Raw genomic sequence first — 22,978 nt, 5'->3', positions numbered from 1 at the left:
ACAGAACAGTACTGGTATAACTCTAGGATACATTTTGTAGATGAAATGTTAGGTTGAAACCCAATCTGCTTTAACAATTCTGTACATAATTGACCTTCTATTTATCTGATTCTTTTACTTCCAAGAGCATTTTCTACCACAACAACAAAATTTTGGAGCGGCACTTTGGAATTGTGTACACTTGTGCATAGTAATGAGTTCTGACCCAAAAATGCACAAGGTTTTTCGTAATTTTCACATATCTCTTATTAAATACAGTCAAAAATTGTATAAGACAGGATGTGGCAGTCATATTTTCTGAAAAATCCCTTGGTCCAAGATTTTCTCCTGGGAAGCTGAAAAGCCTCAGAGGAAAAGGAAAAATTCTTATCTCATATGCTTCTCCTGTGTTCTGCTCACATGTGGAAAGTGTTTGGAGATTGTTTATCCAACAGGTCATTGTTTCATTGGTTTCATGTGAATTGTTTTGACTTATTGACCAATCACGATCAAGCTGTGGTGGGGCTCTGGAAGGAGTCAAGAGTTTTCTTTATTATCTTGTAGTCTTCTTAAGTATCCTTTCTCTATTCTTCAGTATAGTTAAGTTTAGTATTCTTTCATATACTATAGTATCATAAAATAATAAATTAGCCTTCTAAGAACCTGGAGTCAGATTCATCATTCCTTACTTCGTCTGGGAACCCCACAAATACAAGAATAGGGACATAAAGAAAGATTTGATATAGAATTTGCCTCTTCCAATGGAGACCGTGCAGGCCTTACAGAAATGTACAAGGAAGAGTAAGGAAAAAATCTAAGGTTCAGTAGATGCTGGAAAGCTGCTGCTCACACAGTCTATCACTCCTCTTACACTGATGTAACTGAAGGAGGAAATGCAGATTTGCAATGAAGCTGAGTCAAATCTATAACACAATATTGAGACCCATTTCCTAATGCAGGCATACTGGTTGCTTCTCTAGGATTATGCAAAGATATTAGCATATGTTTGTGCCAACAGCAGGACCAATCCAGCTGGGCACTAGCTAAATGCAATTAAAATTTGCTGTGTATGCTTTTGTTTTGCACCATGTCTTCTGTTTAGAAAATGTCATGTTACAGTAGGTATGAAAAAAATTTCCCAAAAAAGGTGATGCATTTCTTGAAGGTGCTTATCCCTTGTTTTTGAACAACTATCAATCTCTAATGCACAAAGAAGCCGGAGGGAAGAGGAGGAAGAGGAGTGGTAGCTGAGCAGTGGAAAGAGAGAAGTAGCTTCTATGGACTGAAGAAGCTGTTTCATGGATCTGCCTTCACTGGAGTGATGCATTCACAAGAACCATGGTTGGATACATACTCTAAGTTTACAAGTTGATATTTCCATATATATGTGCATGGTGCACTGGAATACTTCCAGCAAAAATGAAGCCAGAAAACAACCCAAATCTAGACTGAAGGCCTTGGTGGATTTGGATGGTGAAGTACAGGTGCAAGCAAGGGGCTTTAGAAATCACATAGAAATTTTTAGTCAATCATGCAGCTTGACATATAGAAAGCACCAGGTGGGGTGGGTGTTATGTGCTAATTAAAAGCTCCCATAAAAATCATCTCTTGCAGCTACAGGCACAGCATAGTATAGAAATTTCTGGGAAGGATGCAGATTAATTACATCCAAATATCTGGAGCATATTAAGAACAAAGGAAACCATTCTGCAACAAATATTCAAAAATATTTTGTTCGGTAACGTTCTCATCTAGGACAAAAAGGGGATATAATATTATTATTGTAGAATCTTTGTCTTGCCTTTAGAGTACCATTGAGATTTTATGCTGGACCAAGATTGATTGTCTGTTTACAAGTGAGTTATAAGACAAATAAATACACTGCAGATCACATCTGGCTTAAGATTATGGAGGTGGCTACATCTAGGTGATAAATTATTTTTTGAACTGGAGAGCAATACATGATGCCATCCAGAAGCATAATTCATAATATATTAATATGTAAGTCTGAAAATTGAACTAACAAGAGATTTACAGGCTGAAGCCCCTTTTTTACTACAGCATGAGACAGCTTCCAGAGCAGCTTTTATAAACACAATAAATGGTAAAGGACTCAATATTGACTGATGGGGCCCAACAAAATCAGTTTCAAAAGGATGCGGAATACTGAAAAAGTTGTTTGACTTAACAAATAAGTCGCAGAAGCTTTTCTAGACATACAGCAAATAAAATAATTAAATTGCCTACCTGGTTGCATATATAGAGAGTGCTATGCTTCAAATGTAACCCAGTAATGCTCCAGTATCATGCCCGTTTTTTAAAAGGCACATAATGTTCTAGCTTTCACTGGTTTTATTTAGTTTCTGAGGAGATCTAACATTGCTGGATTTAATTCTTGAAGAAAGTGTTAATTTTTCAGAGATTATATGATGTGCTACATATAAGCATTTAAAAAATAGTATTAATTAAAATACCAATTTCATCTAAAATACCAATTCAACACTGGATCATATTAATATGCAGGAGCTGTAAAAAGTTTTAATAAGAATATTAAAAGTGAAAATTTCTTTATTTTAACATGTCACTGTTCCCTTTCCAACCTCAGTGAAATCCAAGAGGATCTTCCTGTGAGTAATTTCTCAATATTAGGAGAGATGAGTTCACAGTATAGTTTTGGTCAGATCTCATTTTTAAATAATGTGTAATCAGGAATCTCTGGATTGGTTTATGATCTAAGAAATTAATGATTTTGACAATTATTCTGATAGTAGGCTAAGGAAAATTTAAATAAAATAATTAGGTATGCTGCCTAGAAATCAACAGTGTAAAAACAAGTTGTGAGCTCTAACTCAATTTTCATTAACTGATTAAAGAGGCTAAGGAAGAGGAACTGGTGCTACTTAATTCATTGATTGCATCTTCTTTGGACTATGCAGGTACTGGTAAATAAATATTCCAATGATCACCCTCAGGCATTGAGGTCAAATGGCACAGAAGAGCCCAGGTGCACACTTTGAATGCTCTCACTCCCCGGAGCACAGTGGCTGCATGCGCATTGCCCTTCAGGAGTAATGATTTGTCCATGCTGTGGTCTGAGCTGTGCTCAGGAATTTGGCCCACACGGTGTCAGTACTCATTCCAGGCTGGAAAAGGAGACTCATTCCAGAGCCTGGAAAGGCTTTCTGGCAGTCATTAATTTGATGTTTTAAAACCAGACCAGAGATAGTAAAGAAGGGAGTATACTGTTTGGAAAGGTCTTCTCTCCATTCCCATCTCTATCACTCCATCACCAATGGTCAGGATCTCCAGTTTCAGCCTCTCACCAAATTAGGCACCAGAAAGCCTTTTCCTCACCCTGGATATAGAAAGCTCATTTTTCTGGAGTTGCAGTGGGTTGAGTTCTGCCTAAAAACAGACACCTAAATGTTTTTAAAGGACAGAACCAAGTTCAATAATGTGACTAGTCACCCAACAAAGCTAGCAAAGCAGGATACTTGTGATGGACAGAACTCATGAGAAATGCAGAAATCAAAATAAACATTTTAAGGCCAGACAAGATCATGAGCTGGTCATCCTGAAATGGGTTTGCCTCTGATGCTCTTTGCTGAAGGCTTTGAACAAATACCATGTACAGCTCTAACAGTGCTCATAGGTTGCAAAGTCATCAAGTAACAAATGTACACACACATATATTTTGGTGTGAGTACTGCACTGAAGTTTTCCAGGTTCCCTATATTGTGCTTACATGTATTTTTGGAAACAAGAGGAGAAAAAAATAAGGTTTCACCTGTGAGTTTTATAATAAAGTGAAGAGCCTCTTCTGGTTTCACTCAACTGTATAATGAGATGATCCTGTGTCTAACCACAGAAGAAGAAAGAATGAAATGTACCTATGCACTGTTACGTAAGATGATTTATGGCTGATCATATTTGTGAAAACAGCAAAATATGCTTTCATCTGCTAGAATAAGCCAGTGCTCATGTGTTTTTGAAATGATTCCTCAGTATTTTGTACAATGATGAATGTTTAATTATTAGGCAGATGTGTTCAGCTTTTGTGCAAAATCCTCCTTAAGGGCAACAAAATGTTTGTGCTTCAGCTTTTGCTAATTTTTTCTTCAAGCTTTTCAAATGTTTCCATGAAGACTGACAGATAACACAAGTAATAAACAGCCTTACTCATGAATTCAAGCTTATTTTCTATGTATGTATATTATAGACCTTATAATTTTCTCAATTATATAGGAACCAACCCATGAAGTTCAATGAAAGTACACCCATGAAACCAAAGGCATATTTCTGTAAGTATACTCCTACAATTAAATGCTCCTGAAAATTGCTTTAACTTAATGACCCTCAACTATCTGCCAGTGGATTATGGGAAAAACAAATACATAAATAGAAACATATTGTTAACTTTAAAAACATGTATATTTTAAAAAACTGATATAAACAAAAACCCTTCAAAGAGAAAAATATTAAGTCCTGGATCAGCAGGCAAAGTTATTAAGGTAATGCAGTTAACTGCAGGTGCTAGTAAGACACAATGTGAGAGCAATAGCAGACTCAGTATAAACCACTATTTGAACAGTATGAAACTAGTCATAAACTGACTGCATCACAATTTTTTTTTTGCATATCTAATGATTTTGCAGATTGATTACATAAATGAGTGAAAATAATGATAAAAAATGGAATGAATATTCACTTAAAACTTCATGTATTTGACAGAAAGTTTAGACAAACACTTCATTTTCTGTATCTTTAAAAACTGAGTTCTAGTCAAAGTAATTTGACAGCTGTGAAAAAAATCATTATCCTCATAATTATTGGTTTACTGGATGACAGCATGATATCCTATCACATTTTACAGAGATTTTAAGATGTGACACACACTGCCCTGAATTTTTTCCTATCTAAAGAGGGTCTAAAGGAAATACACCAAAAAAAGGCAAAGGAATGTAGGAGATGTAACATTTATAATAGTTGTGGCCAGTATACCTAGAAAAGCTTGAAAGAAGACAGTGGCATAAAGGTGGAGTTCATGTTACTAGAATAAAAAGGGATCTCCTTCCTGGTATGCAGCAAAATAAAGGGATGAGGAAAGAGGACCCCAAACCCCCAAGAATTCAAGAAGAACAGCCAGAAACAAGGACAAAGCAGGGAGAGAGCATCCAGGTGCAGAGGCAGCTGGCTTGAAGTTCCTAGGTCTTGTAACAAACTGCCGCCTGGAGCAGCCGCGCTGAAGGAAAGGAGGACTTCTCCAAATGGAGGCTGGGCCTGATGGCCTTGGCAAATCTCTTCCAGCCTAAATTTCCCAGTGATTTTGGTAACCTGCCTGGTAATTCTGCCTGCCTAGTCTGTCACAGGCAAAGCCTTAGGCAGGTGATGTGGTGTAGGTACAATCTCTCTTTCATTTGTCAGATGATATGGAGTTGACTCTCTTGCCATTATGTACTTTTGATATTTCTGAAAAGCTTTTGTACACCTGATAACAACAAAACATAGATGATCTGGTCTGAGAACAAGTGGATTTCAAAATGTTGGCACTCTGACATGATTTTTACACTTTCCCAAAAACCACACTTGGGTCATGAGTAGAGGGAAGAATATTTATCCATTAATTGACATATGTCTGGATGAAAAGAGAAGGATACCAGAGGGAGAAAAGAAGAGAGCAAGCCCATCTTTATCAGTTTTGTGAAAGAAAGTATTGTAGAAGTCTATATAAATAATTCTTAATAATTAATTATCTCAGATTCCCAAATATACAAAAGCCTCACACATAACTGAAGAATACAAACCTGACATAGAAATTTCCTTCTACCATCTCTGCACTGCATCTGCAGGCCTGTGAGGGTTTTAGTAGCTGTGTCTTATAACAAAGAAAATTAATCTCCATTTTGCAGCTAAACAGAGTAGGATTTTACCAACAACTTGCTCATTAGTTCTGCACTGCAGGCTGCATCTGCCTGATGCTGTCCTCCCTATGAGTTTTTATTGTTGTGGTTTTTATTTGGTCATAATTATCTCATCTCTACCTACACCAACCTGTCAGAGAGACTGTTAGTTTTTCTTTACTGGTTTGTAATTCTATTACACAGCCCATCAGCAGCTTGTTTCTGATTATTGCAAGCATAACACCCTTCTGGTAGCAGCTGTTAATATTTGCCCTTGCTTTATTATGCAACAAGTGCATGTTGCTGGCCTATAATAATGTTGAACTAACAATGATGTCCCAGCCTGCTTCGTGGGAAATTATGCTCTCCCTTCACCTTTCTTTCTTTATAGAATACCAACCAGATATTTAAACAGCTATTTAATATGCCTATCATCTTGGAAAGTCACAGGAACAAAGAAGGCCCAGCAGATATGGCAAGAAGAAAAGACTGCATTAAAAACTTTCTGGCTGGGCTCACAGCATGGAGCCAGCAGGGAGATACCAGAGTATCTGGGGGACGTCAAGTCTTGTGCTAACAGAGGGATGTTGTCATCATGGTGCAGCCATGACCAGGGCTGTGCAAGACTAGTTCATCCTAAGAGCTATTCAACAGGGAGGACCTTTTTTTTTTTTTTTTTTTTTTTTTGACAGGGACAGTGCCAGGCAAAGCAATTTGTCATTTTCTTTTTGCACTGCAAAAGACTGAGGGGAAAAGTTTTACAGAGATTTATCAAATATTTGCAAGCTACCAGTTCCTTTTTAAGACCTGGGTTTGGTTTTTTCCTCTTTGTTGATCAATGCCATTCTTTGGACTGTTGGAGGATCTCACCCCCAGTCACAGAGAAGAACTATTTTTCTTTGAGATACTAGTAACTGTTAAAGGAATAGTGCTGGTGGTTGCAGACAGGATTTCATCTCTACATATTCATTCACAGTTGCTGTTCTCACTTTTGAAGAGTATTTTTTACCAGAAGTTTCAAATTCCTGACTTTTTAAAAATATCTCTTCACACTCCAGATGTCTACAGATGAGGGATTTCGAGCTAAGCTACTGAGATTGTTTCTAAACATCTTTATTCCTGGGATGCAGAAACCTTTCAAGTTACACTGTGCAAAACTATCTTTTAAAGTTATGCTTTGATAACATTCAAGCCAGTGGAACTGAGGTAAGTGTTGATTTTAAAATACTCAATGCTGGGAACTTCAAAGCTGTCTTCTATCTGAGTGTCCCTTTTCTTTCTCACCCTGTCTGCCCCTCAGTCCAAGAGGGGCTTGTTCAGATTTACACAGAGGTCAAAATCTGTTTGTACTAAGATTTACCTTTTAATTTTACACATATTTTTGTACACTTTTTGACTTCCAGGTGTTTGTATGTCAAGATTTTAAAGAATAAAAAATTCTTATCTTAAAATTTTATCCTCTTTCACTGGTGAAGGAGTTAAGATATGGATAAATCTATTACATCAATCTTAGTGTATATATATGAACTTGCCTTAAGCACCTCTCACACCTCAAGAAGTATTGTTGTGACTTTCAGACTGTGGCAGAAAACTCTCAAAAGCAGGAGGGACACCCACAAAAACTCGACTGAAATTCAGGAGAACTTGAAAATGAAAAAAATAATGAAAAATGGCCTTTTTTTCTTGTCTTCTGGCTGTGAACAACATCAGCTGGAAGAAAAGTACCAGTTCTGGAAAGAAATGAGCAACTGGGTCAAGTGAATTTTTATCATATGTAATTAAGGTATTATTTCAAATTGATGTGCTGTCTTCCAGAGATATCTAAAAGTTTGGGATGCATGAAGAAACTGAAGAAAGTGATGACAGTGTCCTCACCTTCTGCTTCCTTAGGTAGGAGACTTGCCTCTGATGTCCATTTTTGTAGTTTCAGTCCCTAGAGATGTGATTGAGAGAAAGCTGAAAGTGTTGTAGCTGCCTAAAAATAATTCATAGCCAAAGGCTGACCAATGAGTTTATTCGAGTGGTGAGACCCAAGCAATGTCTGCAGTACTTCTTAGCACTTAGGAGAATATCAGCTTCCTATCTCACAATCCTGTCTTAGCTTATCCCATTCAGAAAACTTTGTCTTAAATATATGTATCTTTGGACAAGTGGAAATCAACACTTTCTGTTTTGAACTGGGGCTGTGTAAAGACAGTAAGTCTGAAGAGAGATTCTGTAAAGCTATGGAGCTTTATAGCCAAGGGCAGTGGGATGAAATTAGAGTGACAAAAACTAAGCTTCAGACCACAGAAGTATCAGACTGAGACTTGGGTGCCCATGTGAAATGGTGGAAGGTCTGCTCTCTGTGATCCTTGGTACTGTAGTTAGCTAAACTTGAATTTTCTTGGAATTGCCTTTTATTGTAGGGAATGCAGGGTCAGCAAGGCATTGGGTGAGATGACTGAATAAGCTTTTGCAGTATCTAATTGCAATACTTATATGAAATAAGCCATAGAATAAATGAGGAGAGGAAAGAAAAGAAGAAATTGTGTGATTGGAAAGAGGAATCTCTCTCATGCAGTATTTACAGACTTGGTGCAAAGATGTGTCAGTAGGATATTTACATTTTTTCTAGCTAGATTAAAAAGTTTTTCCTCATTACAAGCTAGCAAAGGACAGGTCCATCCCAATAAGTTGTCTTTCCCTACATCTTACAAGAAAATTCAGGAATATTTTGTTGCTCCACTCCCTTTGTTATATTATGCAATCTCCAGGATTGCAACATACCTGGAGGTACTTCTAGCACTTGTTAATAAGAGATCTTAAAATAGGGTCTGGAGCCAGCACTTTTGTCACATTCCTTCAAGTGTCACACAAAATATTCACTAAATAATTTATTCAGCAGTTGGCATCATGTCACAAACAGTTGTGAATATGCAACAAAATGTTGGCAAAGTGATAATTTGGATTTAAAAATCTCACTGTAAATATTTCTGAAGAGAGAAGTCTTTATGCAATAAATAGGAGTAGAAAAAAATTAGAAGTTTGTAATTGTGAATGGGTGTCTATTATACCACCATGAAAGAGATAGCCACACTCAAAATATTCTCAATGTTCTTAAATTGCAGGAAACGTTTGTTGGCATATTTTTGTACTGTAGTCATCTATGGGATCTACTGACCGGTCTATCTGAAGCAGGCATTTGTTAACAGCACTGGTAAAGTTTTCCTGGGAGTGTTTGATAGGAGATTCACAGAAAATCTACAGCCAGGACCCCAAAATATTTGATGCTTATATTGTGCTGGATCTTATTTCAGGGTCTAAGACCTTATCTTCTGTTCACATACTTTATGAAAATGCTAGACTTTGAAATGTATGTGCACAACCTGAGCTCTGGGTACTGCAACTTCTGGAGACTGAGAGATAAGGGAGATAAAAGGCTCATAGAAGCCTTATCAGAGAGATAGCTGGTTCAGAGGAACTACCTTCTCTACAGTATAACTCTATAGTCCCTGGACCCATTTGTAAAGGCAACTTTTTACAAAAGCCTTGTGTGTTTTTAAATTTTTTTCCTGCATCAACATTTGATAAAGTTTTTGTCCTCAGGCTCATTGGCTCAGATTCCTCACCCCACTTATTTTTGGGCATCTAATTTGTCTCCTCAGTGAGGAGACAAGGCTCCCAGTATTGCCAATTAAAAGAAATTATCTCCTTCAGAAGCAATTCAGCACTTGGGAGCTGAATCACCCCCCAATGAGCCCAGGTGAATGCCCATCTTACTCTGACCATGCCAAAAGCCAAGGGAAATGAACTCAGAGGTGAAATTAATTCTTCTCTCTTCCTGTGTTCTTGCCTTGTGTGTGCTGTGTGAGATTTTGAGTGCCCTTAGGATCATAGAATTGCTAAGGTTGTAAAGACCCCTGAGATCATTCAGTCCAGCCATTAACCCAGCATTGCCAAATCCACCACTAAACCATGTCCTCCAAGTGCCACATCTTCATGTCTTTTAAATACCTCCAGGGATGCTGACACCACCACTTCCACAGGCAGCCCATTCCAGTGCTTGACAACCACTCCAGTGAATTAATTTTTTCCTAATATGTAATCTAAGCCTCCTCTGGTGCAATTTGAGGCCATTTCCTTTTGCCCTATTGTTTGTTTCCTGGGAGAAGAGACTGTCATCCACCTCACTAATTTGTCCTCTTAACTAAGAACAGGAAGACTGTGAAGGCAATTTATAGGATGCTGCATTTCCCCTGGAAATGTCCTCATGTCCCTGTGGAGTGTCTGAGATGTAAAGCCTGAACTAATGCAGACAAATTCCCACAGAGATCTGAGCCACCATTCCTATGTTGCAATACATATACTTGGTTCATTCTAAGTGAGTATTTTTATGATACTCAGGTAATTTGTTGGAAGGTGATATAAGTAGCATCCAGGGAAATCAGCACAGCAAGTGCCTCAAGTGCAGAGGAACAATACTTGTGACAGAGCTTGCAAACAGGTCCTCAAAAACCTACAAGATCTGTTTAACCCACTATGAAGTGGTACAACCTGGTGCTGGAAAGCTACCAAAGATTTCTCAGGGGATGAGTGCAATCAAGAGCATGTGGTATTTCCAATTAGCTGAAATCTTGCAGTATCCTTGTCCAAAGCTGACCAAAGCAGATTCACAGAAACCCTTTTCCTTACCTTTTTTCCCTCCATGTTCAGCTGCACTCATGAGGTGGGAAAATAAGGTGGACAGAATGCATCAGTGGGATTTAATGAAGTCCACCCAAGAGGTAGAAATCAACCCTCCTCCTTTTCAGGCTTCAAGCAAAGACAAGGTCTACAGATTGCAGACATAATAATATATAAAGCAAAACCCCTAGACCTCATGATAAATAAAGCAAAACCCCTAGACCTCATGAGCTAATGGACTCTGCCCTCACTCTTTCCATCATTTTGCAGTTTCATTTATGATATCTTCTCCTGGGCTACCTGCAAAATAGATGGTCCTTAATCCTTCACCAACAGACTTATCTACGACAGACAATTTGCACAGTTTGAACTCATGATGATCACAGCCCACGTTGCTTTTTTTATTCCAAAAGCTCAGTCCATCTGATAGTGGCTTTGTTCCTGACACTTCAGTGGATGGCAGATGGGCTTCAGAGGTGTTCTGCTTGCACTGGGTTGTTGGTAGCCTTCAAATGACCTGTTGTGATAAGTGCTTATGCTGCACAAGATGCACCACAGCTTTAGATATAGCCATGGCTATATGGTAATGGCTTTAGATATAGTCTGCTGAGGTGTCCTGAGCCTCCTTCCACCTCTTCCAGGAGATCTGGGTTTCAGTTGCTGCCAAGTAGAGTCCAGGGGAAGTGGGAAACGGTGGGAGATTGAAGCAGCAGTTATTTCTGAAGAGCAACACAGGTTAATAATTATGTTTGGAAGGAACCTGTGGCTGCAAATAGCAATAATCAAACAAAATGGTCTGTGATAGTGAATGGTTTTATCTCAGGGAGGAAATGCGAGAGGGGAGGAAGTGCAAGAGGGCAGCAAAGCAGGAAGGTGCCCAGCTCTTTTAGAACAAGGCAGCCCACATGGGGGCTTGCACAGCTGGCCTGGGTAATTTTTAAGATAACATGACACTGTGGCACAAAGGGAGGACCCCTCTCAGCATTACCACACATTCTACTCCCCAGCTCTCAGCTGAGACAGGCAGCAGTACTGCTGAGCCCATACCCTTCCTGTGTATTTCTCCCCCTCTCTAGAAATGTGTCAAGGGAAGAGAGTAATATATATGAACCCTAATTCTCTATTTATTTTCGTGATAGTATAAAGATAACAGAAGGTCTCTGGATAAACAATGTGAGAAGGAAAACAGAGTGATGAATACATTAGACCTACATTTCTATTATTCCATCTCCTTCTCGCTATGGAAATAGGTGATAGTTGTTTTGAAAAGTCAGGTAAATGGTGCAGCACTTCATCCTTTTTTAAAATCCAATCTTCAAGATAGCTATGAAATAGATGCAGGATGTTTAGCTATATATATACCAGGTGTGAATGCTTATTCTGAAATGACTCTCTCCCTCCTCTTAAGGTGCAGAGAAGTCAGAAACAAATGATACATTTTACCAAATATGAAATTCTAATTAAAGGAAGTAGGAAAAGGGTCCGTTAACAATTGCATCAAAGTGCTTCATGCAAATTTGTTTTCTCTCCCTGACAAGAGTGTTAGACATTAATTTATGTCTATGGTAAATGATTTCTATAAAAATCTTTCTTCATCCATTATGGAAAAAGAAAAGATGCTATTGAGGTTGCTCTTTTTTTCAAAATTCATCTTATTTCAGACAAATTTCCATGACATATAGTGTTTGTAACATGACAATGCTTAAATCCAAGCAACAGACTACAACCCATCAACTGGGTGCTGTCAGAAAAAGTTAAGACTGTTCCTGACCCATTGGTCTATGTTTTGCAGCTTGAACAGGTAGACTCTCCCCTTGACTGTTTAGATAGGAGAGAATGGAAACTCTGTGTGCAAAAAATGTCTCCATTTTAACCAGCACAATGGCCAAATGATCAATGATGTCTTGATTCATACCTAATTTCTGGCACTGAGGAAAGGCTGCAGGAAGTGTAAGCCAGAAGGAGGAAAGGAGCATAAGCACTTCTTCACTATTTCCAGAAAAAAACAATAAAGCACCAAGAGTGGTACTCTCTTTCCACTGAGCTGAATCTGTGGAATGGACCCTTGAAAGGCAAAAACCCAGCTCTAGGGAACCCACTTATGCTTTCAAACACAGAAGCCTTCATTTCCTACAACAAGAAGAATCTCTTCCAGGCCACGAGGGAGCAGAGCACATCAATGCATTCACTAGTCCTGCCGCACTAGCACTCACAGATTTGCTCAATAAAAATGCTAAATCCAATGCCCAAGCGTCTTCAGTATTTCCCTTTGTAACTTTAAATGTTTTTCTGTTTCCTTTCAGTCCTGGACAGAGAGATCTCTACATTTAAGGCAAATTTTTCAGGGCTACTCCCATGCTGGATATGAAGAGGCAGAATTTCTGTCAGTCCCTGGCATGTCCAGGATGTTACGGGATTTAGGGTAATGTTAGTGTGCTAGGTTGTGATCAGTGACACTACTGAACTAAGACCTTTAGAAGAGCTGTGCATTTTGGTAGAGACTGACATGTTTTAACTCTGAATATGAGCTCCATCCTGGTTAATGACAGCATTGCCAGTGGTTTGAGACTGGCCATCATTTCACATCCAGTGTTATTATCCAGCACCTGAAAAAGGGAATGTAAACTCTTCCTTAGGGACACATGAAGATTTGGAGAGTAGTTGGATTCTTGATTGGAGCACCCACACTTTTGGAGATGATGTAGGTTATGCAGTAAAAATAGATAGTAAAACTATATTGTAGATGTTTGGAAGAAGTCTAGTCACAAAACACCTACTTCCCTTTGTTTCCAGATAGTTCTGCAGATGTCTGAAGTGTCTTCAGAAAAAAAAATGGAAATAGCTGTATCTTGGAATTAAAAAAAAAAATCCAGCAGCAAGTTCAGTTAAAAATTCTTTCTACAGAAATGTGACATGCTGGATGAAAATATGGCACAGAGCATTCCCAGGTTCAGCATGAACAAATGCTAGGTGATTTTCAAAAATCATCTAGTAGTCCCAATGAAGGAACTGCAAGATTTTTTTCAATAGCTTAATGCTCCATAAAAGGTTAAATATAATTATTTAATAGGTAACCTGTTTCTAGTGAGAGCCCTAATGACAAGACTGTCGGCAATTGTCTCTACCCATCAAAAACTTCTGGAACAAAAACCCATGTCAGACTTTTGATGTAAAGCTTTTTCTCCAGTCCAATGTTAGCTATTTTGGAAGGAGGAGCTGTTTTTGATGCCTTTGGACAAGCCAAGAAAGAAAAGTCTCCATAAAGGATAGCAGTCAAGAGAGAGCTGGAAATACTCAGGAAATAAATACCAGAAAAGTGCCTAACTTGATTGTACTTAAAACAAGTCTAAAAAAACCAAAACCTTTAATACCAACTAAAGTAAAAATAATAATAGTATTAATTCATCTAACACATATAATTTGTCACAGCATAAGCTGCAAGACTGAAATGTAAATTTCAGATTTCTTGATTTGTCATACTTTGATGTCTTAGGTCCCCAGGAACTGGACCTAATCTCTCAATCAGCTCAGATAAGCTTTCTAAGTAACCAATCTACTGGCCAACTCTTCGCAAATCTTCAGAAAAGGTCTGAATTTCTCCAACATTTTTCTCCTGGCCTTATGCCTTTCTTTCCTAGGAATAGTGACCCCTCTGCCATTTCACATTCTCACTTGGCCAAACTACATGCCACATACATTTTCTCATTCATTTCCTCCTTGTCACTCAGACTAAAATCAGAGCAGCCATTTTGCTGAGGGCTTCCTACCCCTGGGTTTTGTATATGAAGATTCTTCAGCACTTCTCGCCTCTTTTTTTTTTTTTTCATCTAATAAAGATAGGACAGAAGTGTTTCATAATAGAGAGAGGATTCTATGTCAGAGCTATGCTGGAAAACACTCCTGTTAGATGTTGTCCAAACCATATATGATTGAAAATCCAGGACAATTAAGTGAAGCAGAGATAAGCAAAGTTCTTCTAAATGGAGAATTGGTCAAAATATAAATAAAAATTATTTATCTTCATGCCTCAAGTAAAAACATTAACAGAAATGCGAAAACTTCTGAAATGAGCATTGCATAAAATTCCAGGATGCTGAAAGTCAAGTGTAATAGAAATTTGATTTGCTAACACTAGTTCTGTTTAATAACTACATTTTCTTTGGATCAGCCCTCCGTCTCATGAAGACTGGCTCATGAAGAAAAAAAACACATCAATTAATGGAATAACGCTCTTTAGAAACTGCAGTCACCTGATTTCTGCAGGATTATCTTTTTAATTATGTTTAATCTGCATAATAAGCAGAGAAAGGAAACCTCAAAAGCCTGATTAAAAGAGAGAAGCTGTGCTGCAGATACAATCACTGATTGTTGAGGTCCACAGTGGAATGAAAATATTGATGCCCTGGTATGGGTACTTTTGCATAAGCACAAGCAATTGAATTAGTACTTCTGGAAAAGTTGCTTTCTTCACAAGAAGTTTGTTTTTCCCCAGCTAGATTGTGGTAAACACCTTTCTTCCTTGGGTGTAACACTGTGAAGTGAAATGTTTTGCTGTTCATGATCTCATGTCACAACATCTATTTCACTTACCACATCATTTTAATGTGATTCAAAATGCAAAATGTTGGATGTCACAGATGGCTGAAATCTGATATTCCACTAACAGTTCCATTAAGACTCTTGTTGATGTAAATAATTGATTGTACTTCATGTTCCAAGGGCTTTGAAAGCCAACATGGTCAGTTGCTTTATCTCAGCTGGAGAGCAGTGCCTTCCAGCTATGGGGTTGTAACTTAATTACTTTTTAGCAGGTCCCTATATACTGAGACTTCACTTATTCTTCTAAAAGGAAAAGGAAGCCCAACCAGTGACACTATGAGATTGCAGAGCTAATCCCTGGCAGAAACCCCCTTGGAATCAATCCAAAGGCTTGCTAACCTCAGAGACCTTCAGTCCTGACTAAACACAGAAACATGTTTATTAAAAAAAAAAAAAAAAAAAAAAAAGGAAAGAACCCCACTCCACTGCAATATAAGTCATTTTTTCCCCTTGCCCCCTTGTATAATGATTCAGCACTATCCTCTTAGCCTGCAAAGACAGAAATAAGCAGGAAAAGTAACATCTCAGGCAGATAGTCTTTCTTCAAAAATTAAAACATTTTCTTTCCCTAATTAGTCCTATGTATTTGATGGGTTATTATTTGGTTAGTTCCATTAAGCATCACTGCCAATTAACTGAGGAAATGCCCTTCTACAGCTGGATAGAATGCTTCATAATTTTGTATATTACTGGTTAATTTGCATAAAGGCATCATGAGTCTCAAAACCTGTAGATGAAATTATTTGCTGATCAAAAGCACACAAACTGTACTCTATAAATCCAGTGCACTTTTTTATGTTACTTACCTTTTGCTTCATGAAAACCTACTGAAAAATGTGGGCTCACAAGCTCCTGAAGTGAACTATTATCATACAAGTCTCCAAAATAAAAGCGACTGAAAACACTTAAACAAGGCTGTTACCGAATTAAATTTCCTTACATTGGGGATTATTTTTTTCCCTGTAATTTATGTATCTGCTTCCACTGCATTTGCTAAAGCCATTAAATATTTAATTTGTACTTGATTCCTCTTTCATGGCTGGAGTTCATCAGCTACCCTTACCTGGAGTAGGTACTAATGCTGACACACAACATGCATTTAAAGGAACACTCCTGTAGGCTTGTTACTGGAATGTGAGAAATTATTAACAAACTGTAAGGCCAGTTTTCTTTCTGCTTAAATGTCATTTGGACTCAATTACATGATACTAAGATGAACAGGTCATTAAATTCTTTATTGATTCTAGTTTTAGCTGAGCTCTGTTCATTTTTTATTTGAGCTCATTTTCTTTGGTTTGAACTTTGACTATGTCATTTGATTCAAAGTTATCTTCCATGGAAATTCTTGACAGGATGAGGCCTTACACCCCTGCATACATCCCTGTATTCAATTTGTTGTTAACTTTTCCAGGGCATTTTTTCTCTTTCAAGATACTGTGCCATGGCTGCAGTGTTCATAAAGTCTCATAAGTCTCTAGGACCCTACTCTTCCATATTTATGCTTATGGCCTGAAAAGGGGCTGCAGTGAGGAGGAAAGACTCCAAGAACAGGCACATACACAGGATGATGGGAATGGGGAGGCTGAGCCTCTTTCAGACAGGGGGGACTGCCTAGGGACAATCCTCTGGTGGGGCAGCAAGAGTGGGAGCAGGGGCTGGCATGCAGCAGCCAGCCACTCCCAAATAATTCAGCTGAGGGCAACGTCCCTGACGTGGGGCTCTGCCCCAGAGTGGGTCTTCTTTGGTTCTGTGTGACTGTGAGAAGAGCCACTGCCACTTCCAGTACAGCCCCAGAGGTTTCAGGAGGTGTAGAGAGACAAGAGTTTATTGGGGAGGCAAAGCTTTGGTGCTGTGCCCATCCGCAGCCTGCTAGATAAAACTTGCTAGAAAGGCTCCTGAAGCCACCAAGTCCAGTCTCCAGATTCATGTGTGACATTGCTGAGAAGTTAAATGGTATGGATAAAAAAATTTGAGAAATAAAGTGTCTCTAACAAGGTACAAAACTATCGCATTATATTTCCTGGAACTGCCTGGAACTGTTTCATGCAACAATGTCTAGCAATTGAAAAGAAATCATGGTCCAAATGCATTTTTCAGCTGGCTTTCTCAAGTAAGAAGATTCTTACATAAGCTACACCATTTTTACCATGGAAAGGAGTAGTGTTTCTGAACTGCCCTGTTTCAGAATTCATCCTTTCTCTAAATGGAGGTAATGACACGAACATGGACAAAGATAATTACACAGAGTGTCTTTCCCATTACCATGAAATATGATTGTTGATGATGTATGTGCCAGATAGGAACTTGTAAATAAACACTTCCCAAATAAATCACTCAGGGGCCATCCAAAGCTCCCTCTTCATCACTGCAATGACAGGCTGAGTATGAACCTGCAAACCAGAAGGGAATAGTCTGGCCTTGTGAAACCCTTCAATGCTTTTCAACTTATCATACCCTTGGAGCTATGCAGGATGCATCAGCATCCTCTGATAGAGACCAGAAGACCTAGGCTGTACATCTTTGCTTGTCTAACCTAAAAAGTACTAGAATTCAACCAAACTTTAGCCTTCAAAAGTCACAGTGACACAGTAATTGCAAGAGGAAGGAAGGTCTACATGGGCTCTTCTAGGATGCTACTAGAGGTAGAGCCAGCATGAAAATCCAATCCATGTCTGTTGTACCATAGTTGTGCCACTTGCAAGAAAAAGAAACCATAACTAGGGGAAGAAGAGGGAATATGCAGGAATGTGATAGTGTCACTGTTGACTGACCATGCTGCAGCAACATGAAGCTGAATTCTTTCAGGCAGCAGGAAAAGGGAATTGATTTCTCCCAATTTCTTGCTGAGCACTCTATTTGTCTGCTGCATAGATTGCTAGTTCAATTATTAAGCTGATATACCAAATTAGGCTCTCCCTTTTTAAACTATAAAAAGATACACACTCTCATCTCATTTAATACTTTAATACCAAAAAATACTACTGCTTTTGGGGGTCCATGTTTTCCTTCAGGGCTGGCAAAGATACCTAATTCCCAGGAGGGACAAGAGCTTCACCTTTTTCTTCTGGCTTGGCACAGGCACCTGAGGCATGCCATCCAGGCACCTGGCCTGCACTTCAGTGTGTGAGTACTGTCACTGCCCTCTTTCAAGACTCCAGGTGTTTTTGTGTCTTAACTCTGAGCTCCATAGCAGGAAGCAATGTTTACCAGACAATATCCAGCAGTTCTGTGTAAAGCGATGCTTACGTTGGTATCACCAAAGATAATAGGGCTGCATATGTAGGGGGATAGAATATAAGTAAATAAAGGTAGTATAGAAAGTAATTGTACCCCCTAAAGAGTTGCAGCTGAGCCAATTATTAGAGATTGGGAACAGGCCTGATGTTAACAGGCCACAGCTGTAGCCAATAAGAAAACAGTTATAAAAGAGTAGATTGGTTGGTTGAGGGGGACTGGGGTCAGTGGGCTGTTGCAAAGACAAGGAAGAGTCTGTGCCTAGAGGAGATACCTACAAGGAAACATCAAAGAGGTAAGAAACTCTAGCAATATGGAACCTTTGCTATATAATGATAACAGAACTCTTGTACTATAATGATAGAAAATGGTTTCCCTGCCGTGATTTGGGGGAAAAAGGACTTAAATACTAAACTGTGTGACCCCATGGATTTGGGGAAACAGGACTTGACTATATGACCCCGTGGATTTGGGGAAAAGAAGGACTTGAATACTAAACTATTGGTAAAATATATCAATTGCAGCTATTAGTGTTTGTTAAATATGAGTATAAAAGGTTCATAAGTACTTTGTAAACTGAGAAGAGCTGCAAAACTGAACCTATATATTTCTACTATAATATGTTGTTTGAATATTTGTATAGCTCTTAGTTCTAAATGAAATATATGAATGTGTCATAATGTAACTTATTTGAACATGTCTCTTTAGAAATGCTGCAACCCTGTAATTAAAAGAAAAAGGGGGGGGGTTGTAGGGGGATAGAATACAAGTAAATAAAGGTAGTATAGAAAGTAATTGTACCCCCTAAAGAGTTGCAGCTGAGCCAATTATTAGTGATTGGGAACAGGCCACAGCTGTAGCCAATAAGAAGAGAGTTATAAAAGAGTAGATTGGTTGGTTGAGGGGAACTGGGGTAAGTTGGCTGCTGCAAAGACAAGGAAGAGCAGTGCCTAGAGGAGATACCTACAAGAAACATCAAAGAGGTATGAAACTCTAGCAATATGGAACCCTTGCAATGTAATGACAATAGAACTCTTGCACTATAATGACATCATGCATAGAGCCTTAGCTTTGTAGAGAGCTTGGATTTTGTATGTTTTGTAGAGGGACAGGGAATAAAGGGAAAGTGAACAAGTGTTGACAACAACAGCCAAAAAAAAGGATATTTCAGTCAAGACGCACACCTGAGAAAGTCAGATATAGAAAGGAACCTCTCCCAGTTTTCTATCCCTGTTTCAGGGATGCCTCTTCAGGGGAGCAAGCCAAAAGCACCTGCTTCCTTTTCAGGACTTCACAGTTTCCTAGTTTGTTTCTTTCACCCTACTGCACATTTTTTCTCTTTGCTTGGAAAACTAGAGCAGCATGTAATGAGCCATGTTTCTCATCTACTCCTAGCCCTAGGAACCTTATTGATTTCATCACTGTTAAATTAGCCTTGATAGTGATATGGTATTTTGAACACTACTAAGCTACAATGCTGCCACCTCCTAAACAAGCCACAGGCTTTGTTTCAAATGAACACAGCAACTGATTAATCAATACTGAAAGGTTATCAAAAACTACCTCCTGATAGCAGGCTTTTATGATGCCCTAGGACTTTTTGTTTCCTCTCAGTTAAATGAGAAGACATGGGGGTTTTTTTAGTGATTTTACTGTCTTTCTGTGGAGCCTTATTTTCTCCTTCAGGCAGTCCACCCTCTTCCCACACATTCTCCTGATTCTGGTGGAATTTCCCCTACCCTTCTGCCCAGAGGGATCACAAGCTGGTCCTGCTCTCCAAAGGAAACCATAGTGGGCTGGCTGTTGGCTGCTGTGGGTCTAACTCAAACATCTACATGTGGCTGGCATGAACAAAGTGTTCCCCATTCCCTGAAAGGGTCTCAGGGTTGCTGACTGCCTGTTTGCAGAGAGCAGAACATTGAGGCATACAGCTCCTTGAAGACCAGCCAAGACAAACATGGCCACAGTGTGCTTCTACGCTCTACTGGGTCTACTCAAAAGTTTGTTGTGTTCTGTGATTAAAAAAAAAAGGCTTGCAGAAGGAGCAGGGAGGCCCATGGTAGGAATGGGGTGTGAACTCCATGAACTCAACTGGGGCCAGTGGATTCCCCTGCCCTGGCCCCTCTGGTTGTCAATGGGAGCAGCCACCCCATGAGCTGGGTGAGACCCCTCAAGATGAGTCCATGGGCGAGACTCTGCCCAGGTCACTTGAAAGATGGGGAAGAACTGCCTGCAGAAACAAGATTCTCTATTGGGAGAGAGTGTTTTGAACGGGATGTTTAGAGAAAGGAGGAAAGGTGGTGAAAGCAAGGGAGCGAGTGGTACTGAGGAGAAACAAGCACTGGAAAACAGAGGGAAAATGGAGCTGGTGCTGTTTGAGTCCTGCTCTGTCCACATGTCCAGCCAGCACAGCCTGTCCTGTCTTCCCTTTAAACTCTGTTTCTGGTGATTTTCTCAGGTAAGTGCTCCCCATCTCCTGTGCCCATGTGCCTGCCCTCCCACGGGGCTGGAATGTGGGGCCACACCTCAGAGATGAGGGCTTGTAGGGTGGAAGGGCAACCAGGGACAAGGGCAGGCCCACATGGAGGTGGGGAGATGACAGCCTGATGCTGTGGGGAGCCTGGAGAGAGGCAGGGCTCTGTCAGCTGGTGGCTGTGTGTGGTGCAGTGTGTGTGCCTGCCCTGCCCATTGCAGTTCCTGCACTACCATGCAGTATGAATCACTGACATGCTAAACTGAGAATGGGGGGAAGACTCTGCAGGCTAATTGTTGAAACAATCTGATATGGGGGAAGGCTCATGTTCTGGGCTTCACTCATAATGAGTGTTTAAGTATATGATATAAATCAAAGAGGCTTGGGAAAAAAACCATCTCCTCAGCCTAGTAACACAGCACTAGTGGATAGCAGCTGGAGTATTGCTTGAAACATCCATCTCCCCACTTTTCAAGTAAGCAAGGAGATGCTGATTTGAAAAGGAATCAGTAAAAATTAAATCTTACCTTTAAAAATCTCTGAAGGAACTGCTAACATTCTTCAAATAAATAAATAAAGGTTTGACTGCCTTAATAATATATAAGAAAAGGCATTAAGAACCAAATTGCAGAAGAGGTATGACATTCTGCATCCCAAAAAGCACAAGGTGTGTTCTCATAGCCCAGAAGGATCTGACGTGGATTTCTTACCTCTTCTCAGCATCCTGGATACTCTCTCTGCCTTGAATTTTCCGGAGATTCCATGTTTTAGCACATCATGTTACCTCTGTCTTGATCCACAGCACCAAAGGGGCATTTGTGAATGGCCAGGGAAGCGCCTGTCTGCCAAGGTGCCTTTGCCTTGAGCTGCATGTGGGCTCAGTCCCCTCCTGAGGGGACAAATAGGTTTTTCCAGAAAACAATTTGAATCACCCATATTCATAGAACCTTAGACTAGCATGTTTATTTTCTACTGGATCGTTAATTCTTTAAGGTTCACTTTAAGAATAAAAATAGCTTTTTCCAGAATTTGTGACTTAAAGGAAATATCAGAGAAAAAACTTTCAGCTCCCCTTGTTTGCACTTTTCACTGAATTTTGGTTGATTCTTCCCTTGTTGAGTCTGGTCCTAAAATGTGCTGAAGGATTCCTTCCAGAATGTAGAAATTTAATATTTAATACATATTATATACTATTAGAGTAATATATTATATCTGACATATACTATTAATATATTCATACATTTTAAGAGATATATGTGGCAAGTAATATACATCATATAACATAATATATGATATGAATCATACATTTTGTGTTGTATATCATGTTATATTTTATAGTTTTATTATATATTGTGTATTTAGGTGTTATTTATATTTCTAGAAGTGTAAGCTGTGGTGATTTCTACTTTGATATTTGCTTTAATTTTTACTACTTGAAAAAGTAACCTCTTTATGAGAAGAAATTTTATTAGGGTGAAGAAAGAATTGATCTATTAAGCCATCCTTCATCTGTTTCTGCTCTGCTGTCCCCCTACAAAAATGACACCCTTTATTGCACTGCCTTCATCAGACCTTCCCTGTTTACACAAGCACATGGTTCTCTGCATAGAAATGTCATAGCCTGTCCCTACCTACTGCCTACGGTTTTAAGGTAAAAACACACATTTCTGGGGAAGTTTTAAGCACTCTTCTGCCAATGATCCCTCTGCAATGTTGACCTGTGGAAGCAGCAAACCGGTATGGCAGCCAGAGTCCTCTGTTTATTATACTCTCAGGGTTCTAAATTGAAATTTTGTTCCATTAGACCCTTTCCTCTCTGTTAGCTGGCATTATTCCCCACTAGTTACTGCCCAGCAAACGAGGTCTGAGATGAAGATGGATTTTTGTTCAAGAAAAACAGATGTAAAATTTTCCCAAACATTACACCAACTTCAAACTCTTTCACATTTTACCAAGAAATTTTATCTCAAACAGTGGAGGGAACTCTTGGTAGGAAGTTTCCTGAGAGAGAAGAAAATGCTGTTCTCCATCAATACTTGCATTTCTGGCACTCAAAAACCTTAGCTGGGTTTTCTTATTTTGACTTTATTATAGCTTTTGGAAGCACTTTTCTTGTGTAGTTATACAA

This window comes from Agelaius tricolor, unplaced genomic scaffold (assembly GCF_023055355.1).
Source record: "Agelaius tricolor isolate 1412-34295 unplaced genomic scaffold, bAgeTri1.0.p SCAF_7, whole genome shotgun sequence".
Classification (NCBI taxonomy): Eukaryota; Metazoa; Chordata; class Aves; order Passeriformes; family Icteridae; genus Agelaius; species Agelaius tricolor.
Note: the sequence above shows the minus strand (reverse complement) of the source record.